The sequence below is a fragment of the Gorilla gorilla genome, chromosome 13 (assembly GCF_029281585.2).
Source record: "Gorilla gorilla gorilla isolate KB3781 chromosome 13, NHGRI_mGorGor1-v2.1_pri, whole genome shotgun sequence".
Taxonomy (NCBI): Eukaryota; Metazoa; Chordata; class Mammalia; order Primates; family Hominidae; genus Gorilla; species Gorilla gorilla.
The window spans coordinates 124512759-124520843 of NC_073237.2; positions in this window are offsets into that span (position 1 = coordinate 124512759).

An 8085-nucleotide genomic window follows, 5' to 3' on the forward strand; every position below is an offset into this window, starting at 1 on the left:
CAGGGACTATTAGTATTTTCACTAATTGACTACTGCTATCTGGAAGGCAGAGCCAGGTGTACAGGATGGAACACGAAGGCGGACTAGGAGCGTGACCACTGAAGCACAGCATCACAGGGGGACGGTTAGGCCTCCTGATAACTGCGGGCGAGCCTGACTGATGTCAGGCCCTCCACAAGAGGTGGAGGAGCAGAGTCTTCTCTAAACTCCCTCGGGGAAAGGGAGACCCCCCCCCCCCCGCCGCCCCCTTCCCGGTCTGCTAAGTAGCGGGTGTTGTTCCTTGACGCCTTTTGCTACCTCTGGACCATGATCCGCCTGGTAACGGGTGTCTTCCCAGACGCTGGCGTCACCGCTAGACCAAGGAGCCCTCTGGTGGCCCTGTGTGGGCATAACAGAAGGCTCGCACTCTTGTCTTCTGGTCACACCTCACTATGTCCCCTCAGCTCCTATCTCTGTATGGCCTGCTTTTTCCTAGGCTATGATTATTGAGTGAGGATTATCATAATATTGGAATAAAAAGTAATTGCTACCAACTAATGATTAATGATACTCATATATAATCATATCTAAGATCTATATCTGGTATAACTATTCTTGTTTTATATTTTATTATACTGGAACAGCTCGTGTCCTCTGTCTCTTGCCTCGGTGCCTGGGTGGCTTGCCGCCCACACACAAAAAAGATAAATGTTTGAGGTGATGAAGATCTTAATTTCCTTGATTTGATCATTACATGTTTCATACAGGTATCAAAGTATCACATGTACCCCCAAAGTATGTACAACTATGATATATCATAAATAAATGAATAAATAAATAATAAAAGACAGAAGCCTGACCATGCTATGTTCAATCCACAGCCACGCCCCTCACTGTGCACCTGATCTCCCCATCCCACACCAGCTCCTGAGAGACAGGACAGAGAACAGGGGCAGGGCTGCCCTGCCCTAACCACTGGTCTTCAGTTAGTTATCCTGGCAATACTTCCCAGGTGCTCTTCCCTGGTGCCCCCCACACTTGAGATAGCCCCGTCCTATCCCCTCACCCTGCAGTTGGGTCTGTGCAGAGGTGAGGTCACTGCTTCAAACCTCAATGGAGGGCACTGGGGCAGGTGTGCGCCATCTGTCACTGCACCCAAGGCCGTACACCATGCAAGCAGTCCTTCTCCCTTTTCCACGTGGAGGCTTGTGCATCTGGGGACAGATTTCAGAATTTAGGATACCCTAGTCCCCTCTTCAGGGCTTTGTCACCCACCTTTCATGTCCATAAAGCAGCAGAGCTTCTGTGGCCATGTCTCAGTACGTTTGATCTAGCATCAGCAAAGAAAGCCCAGTCTTTTGAAAGCCAGTGGTTGCAGTAGGCACATCCTCTCCAAGCCTATGCTCCCCAAGGTAGAGGTTAGCTATTTCTTGCCAAGTATGAATGCTGATTTCCAATGGCCATTAGGGAATAGAACCCCCCACCCCAGGGAAGCAAAGCCACCCTCTTCCTCCTCCCCCTCACTCAGCTCCCATTATTGGCCTGCCTAAGGAGCACCTCTGGGCTCTCCTAAAAGAAGAAAAGCCACTGTGTCCTTGCAAGTCGCACCTTTGTCCCTTAGTTCCACGAAAAGCTGCTACATGCCTACAGTGTGCCAAGCACTGGGGCTCTCCCTGTGGCACCTCGTTACACGCTAGAAGGCAGGTGCTGTTCAGAAATTTCTGATGCTGTTGGTGTCCTGCACTCAAGATGCTTCCCAAAGCCAGATTCCACTCACCGGCAGCCTCGCTGGGAGCACAGAGGGTTTCCTGATGCTCACACTCCACAGCAAAACAGGTGGAGACATGTCCATCAGGGCGAGAAGGTGGCCATTGGGAATAGGAAGGACATTCCCCCTGAGCCATGGCACAAGGGGAGGCAGCCATGGGGAGAGGACAGAGCAGGGAGAGCAAGAAGGAACCTGGGAAGGAAGGTCTCTTGGGTCCCTGGAAGCTCCAGGCTGGGCCACAGGGATCAAGGGGCACTCACTGGCCAGAGCTGAGAAACATCTGCTCCAGTCTCTGGATGCCTGCCTGTCCACCACCAGCTGCTGGTGAGATGTTCTTGTTTGAGGGTGGATTTTATCTGCATAAGCTCCCCAGTGGTGAGGGTCCCAGGAAATGAGTGCTACACAGACATTCATAAGGCAAAAAACCTATCCCCACCCCCACCCCACGTTATAGATGCTCAGAGGAGACTGGTGTGACCAAGTTACCAGGTCCCAGGTGGGGCGGGACTGGCCCTAACAACCCCGGCATTCCAATATCCTGTCCAGTGTGTGCTCTGAGGTTGGAAGACCCCAGAGCATGGTCTGCTATCTTCTCAGCAGCTGCAGAGGTCATTGGAATCGTAACATTTCTCCAGGATGGGAAAGGAGGAAGCAGCAGTCGCCTATATCTCCCGGAAACCCTGCCAGGGACCAGATGTCGCACAGGCTTCCCGGCACGCTTTGTGGAATCATCCAATCTGAAGTCAGGCCTCCCCAGGGTGCAAATCCTGGCTTCTGCCTTGGAGAATTATTAACTCTGGGTTTTTAAAGGCAGCCGCTTACATTCAGCTCTCAAAAGCATCAAAGGCATGAAGCACATAGGGTGCAGACTGCTATCATGCCAGGTCACATGATAGACGAGAAAGCAATCCCTGAGGTCAGAGTTGCTCCCACCAGGCCCACAAAAGAGGTTAATAAAGCATAAGGAAGCCTCTCAGAGAGGCCAGGTGGTGGAAGTTTTGCTGAACCTGGGGTGTCCAGGAAATGGATCATTTGGGGTTGTTTATGGATTGATGTCGCTCTGGTGAGTGGGTAGTAAGTAAATCCACCTCATATGGCTTTTTGTCAACCTTGAAGCTCACTAGTATAAACAGACCAGGCCAGATGTCCAGGTCCCCGGGAATAGTCAGGGGCATGACCCTTCTGCCCCTGGGCTGGCTGCCCTATTTGCTTCCAGCACCTCTTGATAACCCCCTTCCTTTCTGTAGCCCAATAGTTCCCAAACTGGGGTGCCTAGACCAGCAGCATCAGCATCGCCTGGGAGCTTGTCAGAATCGTGCATTCCCAGGTCCTCCCTAGAACCACTGAATGCAAGTCCCTGGGACACCTATACCTGCGTCTAACAAGCTCCCCAGCCATCCTGGTGCATCTGAATGTTTGAGAAGCACTGACCTCTAGGCTAACTCCTGACTGGGCTCCCTGCTCCCACGGGTTTCTTCCTCCAAGTCATGTTTTCTACACACGCAGAATTGCCATTTCAAATCCCCTACTGCCATGTCACACTCTCCCTTATGTCTGGAGACCCCTCCATTGCCTTTTGAATAAATTCTCACCATTTTCAAGGCTCTTCACTTTTTAAAAATTGTGGTAAAATACACATAACATGAAATTTACCATTTTATTTATTCTCAATATAGAGGTCAGTGGCATAAGCACACTCGCGTTGTGGTACAACCATAACTACTTTCCATCTCCAGAACCCTTTTTATCTTGTAAAACTGAAACTCTGTCCCCTTTACACACTAACTCCCCATTTCCCTTTTCCCCAGCCCCTAGCAACCACCATCCTGAGCTCTGTTTCTGTGAATTTGACTACTGAAGAGATCTTATGTAAGTGGAATCACAAAAAGCTATTCGTCCTTTTGTGACTGGCGTATTTCACTTAACAGAATACCTTTAAGGTTCACCTACGTTGTAGCATGTCAGAATTTCCTTCCTTTCTAAAGCTGAATAATATTTCGTAAAATGTATATGCCACCTTTTGTTCATTCATTTATCAGTGGGCACTTGGGTAACTTTGTAAAATTGTGGTAAAATATACATAACACTAAATTCATCATCTTACCCATTCTCAATATAGAGTTCATTGGCCTCAGTACATTCACATTGTTGTGCAACCATAACTACCTTCCATCTCCAGAATTCTTTTTATGTTGTTAAACTGAAACTCTGTCCCCATTACACACTAACTCCCCATTTCCACCACCTAACTGGTGGAAATAGCCCTTTGGCTATTTATTGTAAAAAAAAAAAAATGCTGCTGTGAACTTAGGTGTACAAATATCTCTTCTCAACGCCCTGCTTTCAATTCTCTCATGGAATTCTCATCCAGGAGTGAAACTGCTGGATCACATGCTAATTTTATTTTTAATTGTTGAGGAACTACCATACCATTTTCCAAAAGGAGTGCCATAGAAACTATCCTTGCATTCCAGGAACAAATCCTACCTGGTCATGGTCTATGATCCTTTTAATGTGCTGTTGAATTGTTTGCTAGTATTTTGTTGAGGATTTTCACATCAATATTCATTAGGGACATCAGTCTGTAGTTTTCTTTTGTTGTAGTGTCTTTGTCTGGCATGGGTATCAGGGTAATTCTGGCCTCATAGAATGAGTTTTAAAGTGGTCCTTCCTCTTCAGTGTCTTGGAAAAGTTTGAGAAGGATTAGTATTATATTTTCTTTAAATATTTGGTAGAATTCACCAGTAAAACCATTAGGTCCTAGGCTTTTCTTTCTTGGGAGATTTTTGATTACTACTCCAATCTCCTTTTGATTACTGATTTAATCTTCTTATTGGTCTGTTCCAATTTTGTATTTCTTCATAATTCAGTCTTGGTAGGTTGTATGTTTCTAGAAATTTATCCATTTCTTCTATGTTATTCAATTCATTGGCATATCATTGTTTATAATTTTCACTTATCATACTTTGCATTTATGTGGTATCAGTTGTAATGTCCCCTCTTTCATTTCTGATTTTATTTATTTGAGACTTCTATCATAGTTAGTCTAGCTAAAGGTGTTTCAATTTTGTTTATCTTTTCAAAAACCCAACTCTCAGTTTCTTTAATCTTTTGTATTATTTTCTAGTCTTTATTCCATTTATTTCTGCTCTGATCTTTGTTTTTGTCTTTCTTCCGCTAACCTTGGACCTAGTTTGTTCTTTTTCTAGTTTCTTTGGAGGTAAAGTCAAGTTGTTTATTTCTGACCTTTCTTTATTCTTAATGTAGACATTTATCAATATAAACTTTCCTCTTAGAAATGGTTTCACTGCATCCCATAAACTTTGATGTGTGATATTTCCATTTTTACTTGTTTCCAGATATTTTTTTGAATTCCCTTTTGATTTCTTCTTTGACCCACTGATTATTCAGGAGCTTCTTGCTTCATTTCCACTTTTGTGAATTTTTCAGTTTCCTCCTTTGATTGATTTCTAGTTTCATAACATTGTGGCTGGAAAAGATCCTTGATGTGATATCAATCTTCTTGAATTTGTTAAGACTAGTTTTATGGCCTAACATGTGATCTGTCCTGGAAAACATTCCCTGTGAGCCCTTGAGAAGAATGTCCCATCTGCTGCTGTTGGATGCTATGTTCTGTATATGACTGTTAGGTCCATTTAGTGGAAAGTATAGTTCAAGCCCAGTGTTTCCTCTTGATTTTCTGTCTGGACAATCAGTCCATTATTGAGAGTGGGGTACTGAAGTTCCCTACTGCTGTTGTACTCCTGTCAATTTTTCCCTTCAGGGTTGCTAACATTCACTTTATATATTTAGGTGCTCAATGGTGGGCATACATTTTTATATGCTGTATATCTGGGAATGTTTGAATTTCTCCTTCATTTTTGCATCTGTTGAAAGCCTTTGACTTTCTGCTTTATTTCTCCCCCTGATCCTTGTCCTGGTACCCCCTGCAGCTCTGACATATGGCAGCAGTCAGTATTGCCCCCAGGGTCTCCATCCTGATATCCCAAGCAGGCTGCCCTTCCCATCAACACTCCAAGATGCGTGGGAGAGAAACCAGTTCCACAGGCAGCCCGCAGACAAGCCAGAACCCTGTAAACATGTTTCGGTCTTTCCCTTGTGTCCCAAGGGAGGTACCAGGAGTAGGGTGCCTCCTCCTGACTGTGCTGGGAAGGAGGTGGGGCAGAGGTGAGCCAAATGCCACAACATTTCCTGCTGCTTTGAGTGTGGTTTTGTCCTCATTGAGAGTTGGCGTGATTGCTGCAGATCCTTAACCAGTTCCTGGAGTTTCCACAAGACGACCTGGAGCCATGCATTGCCCCTCGCCTGGTGCTTCCACAGAGGAGCAAGGGTCTACAGCACCCTAGGCCACTGTCCTGCTGACATCACTCCTGCACAGCCTTTCCCTTTCACTAAATCACATCAATACTGCCTTTCCTCTGGTGAGGCCTCCCAACCTCCATCTGGCCTCTAGGGCCCTGTGCACAGCTCTTTTTTATAACATGTGCCCCATTCCATTCCAGCAGAATTGCTCTCCTTCTCCAAGCCTGAGAATCCCTGGGGACTTGCTGGAGCCAGAGTCCCAGGATCATCTCCCTGTGAATCCAGGCAGAACATCTGGGCTAGAACCCAGAAATCCATGTCTCTAGCAAGTGCCCCTGGTGATTCTTAACAAGGAGACTGTGGAACAATAGAGTCTTACTGAGCAATGTCATCTCCCAAACTCACTGAAGTTCTACCAGATAAAAGGGTGATCGCCAACATCTTTGCCCACTTACTGCATGCAGACACTGCTCTGCACACTAGATGCATATTAGCTCAGTTAATCTTTCAGTAACCTGTGCAATCAGTCCTATTATCATCCCATTTTACAGACGAGAAAACTGAGGCATAAAATGCTTAAGCAATTTCCCCAGGTGACCTAGCTGGTAAGTAGAGGATTTCAGCTTGAGCCCAGGCCTTTATCTCCTTGCTCATAGTCTTCACAGCTCTGCTATCCGTGTTTAATTATTCAAGGCTGTCTCCTCAGAGATGTCATGATATTGTAGCATGCCAACAGGCCGCAGCCACTTGCACACCATAAAGGCCTCATCTCTGGCTATGCCCACAGCAAAAAAAAAAAAAAAAAAAAGTAAAAAGTAAATAATGACTACTCCCACTAGGATATCCCTTCATGTAGACCAAGGGCCCTTTTGAAGCTCCTCACTCATCCTGCCCAGGCAGCATTTGGTACTGTTGACTACAGGCTTCTGGAAGAGCTCTTTTGCCTGTGTTCTGATGAGGTATTCTCCAGCTCCTCTCACTGAGCTGTTTTTGTGGGTGCTCTCCTCTGCCCTTCCATGAAGTGCTGGTGTGCATGGAGGCTTGTATCTAAACCCTCTTCTCCTGGACAACGTCACCATCCACATACCAGCAAGTCCCACCCCTGGGTGTTCTTCCCAGACCTGTCTTCTGCATCCCAGACCCAGACCACTGCTCGCTGCTTCTCTGTGGACAGGACTTTAACCTAACCAGCTCAGCATGTGCGACGCTAAGCCGAGGGCCCACCTCCCAGGTATGCCTTCTTTCCAGCTCCCTGCCCATTACCCAGGCAGCTGTCCAACCAGACATGTTTGGGTTCTTACGGCTCTGAGGTGTGGTCTTGGACACATCGATCCTCATAAGTGTTCCATATGTATTGTAATCCACCAGGCTGAGCTCACTTTTCCACTAAATCATGCCTAACTGACAGTGGCTGAACACAATCAGAGTTCATTTCTTCTTCACACAACATGACGAGGTGGCTGCTTCTCATGACTGGGCAGTGACTCAACAAAGCACCAGTGGTCCCAGCCCTACCTCTTACAGCCCTTCCCTCTACCCTGCCCTGGATCTTCTGGGTCACTTCTCATCACGCTCCAAAGCTCTGCTCAGACCTTCCCTCATCCAGAGACTGCTGCATGGTCCCTGCATCAAAATGGTGAGCTGTGGGACAGGACCACAGGGCCCCTTATGCAGAGCTGGTAGGAAGTTGAAGGAGCGACTGGCTACACACCCCTCTCAGGATGCTAGTGTGTGGTAGAGGCTCAGAAATGGGCCTCTCCTGTTTCTCTGCACCACCGGTACCACTGCTCCCCATTCACAGCCCTTTCCACACAGGGACAGCCCATGTGTTCCCTGCTCTCCCAAACACTGTGGGGCTGTGAGGACAGGGACTTTGTCTCTTGCCTATGTCTCCCTGCAGCCCAGCACAGAGCCGCTCTCATGGTGGACATCAATAAATATGCACCCAAGGATTAACTGTAGAGAAAGGGATGACAATAAGAGAAGCAGTTCTAGGTAAGTGGTTCCCGAGCTTT